Source organism: Alligator sinensis, unplaced genomic scaffold (assembly GCF_000455745.1).
Source record: "Alligator sinensis unplaced genomic scaffold, ASM45574v1 scaffold166_1, whole genome shotgun sequence".
In the NCBI taxonomy this organism is placed as follows: domain Eukaryota; kingdom Metazoa; phylum Chordata; order Crocodylia; family Alligatoridae; genus Alligator; species Alligator sinensis.
In genome coordinates, this window is record NW_005842098.1 from 130,287 (window position 1) to 131,714 (window position 1,428).

Here is a 1,428-nt window from a genome sequence, read left to right on the forward strand (position 1 = left end):
TGGGGCTGGGAGGGCCCTGCTGCTGAAGGAGCCCTCCAGGGGCTACTACCCTTGGGTCCTACCCCTGGATTAGAGGATCCTATTGACTTCTAGCTAATTTCAGTTAAAATACCATAACCATCTTTTGAATGAGATATAAAATGGAGGTAGCAAGGACTTGGGGCTTTTCTACACTACCACATTTGGGTTGCTAACTGCTGTGTGGCAGGCAGTCTTAGGTTACTGTAACACCTTGGCTAAGTATAGACAGTCAAAAAGCCCAAAGCTGAATTGATTCAGCCTTTGAGGTTAGTCTAAGCTGCAGACATTAAACTGAGAATCAAGTGAACAGACATTCACTTTTGATTCAGGAAATGTAAACACATGCCTGCAGTGGCTCAGGCCAGACACCAGGGGGCAGTAGAACATGGCTCTCTGGCAGATAGCCAGAAGGTCATTTTACTGTGTGTGTGCTTCTTCTTCCTGCTGCCCTTGAGGTCTCTGGGATTTATAGTAGAAGATCACAGCAGCAGGACTCTGCAGGGTTGTTCATCATCTCCTCTTCCTGCTTCCAGGTGCCTCTGGGATTTGTATTCCAGTTGCAGCCAGAAGTAAGTATTGAGCAGGGCAGGGCAGCTCTGTACTCAGGGGAAGAGAAGTTTAACTTCCCCTTCCTGGCATCAGTCCCCAGCCAGGGTTATGTCTGGTACTACATTCAGCCAGGCTTATCTTAAACCAGTTTCAGACATTATGCGCACCGAGCTTCTGTTTTGTAACAGGTTTAAACCAGTTTCTGATGATTTGAACCAGTTTATGTGTAACTTCTGTCCCTAGCCCTCATGTTCACACAACACATTGCTCACAGCTGTGGCACAGACATGAACAGAATCTATTCAAAATACATTTTCTAACGATATAATGAACATTTTTGTCTAGGAATAATCAACTGGTGTGTTTCTCAGTTTAGCTACTGTTCAAATCACAGAAACTACCATCACAAAGGGTACTAATTGCCAATCTACCTGGTCATCTCAGCAGAAAGGCCCTGGATTGAACAGAACACTGAGAATGAACTTCTGTCTTAAAGTCTTGGGATATTACCTACATGTCAGGATTAAGAGAGCTAACCAGTTGGCAGACAGCTAGAATTTTGCACTATTGCTGTTGCGTGGGCAGATCTAGAATTTTGAAAAAATAGGTGCAAATAGTGTGGTCACTGTCCCAGGGGAGCGGGGGCTCTGGGAGACCCCCGCGGCGGTCAAGGGGTCTGCTTACCTCCAGCAGGGCCGGAGGAGCCGAAGAAACCCCAGGCGCCGGTAGCGCCGGCGCGGGTCGTCAGCCGGGCGTTTATTCAGCTGCGGCTGAACGACGGGGGCGGGGCACGCCGGACGGGAGGAATAAATGACGACCGCGCCGAGGCAGTGGGGCGGCTGAAGGGAGCGAGACGGG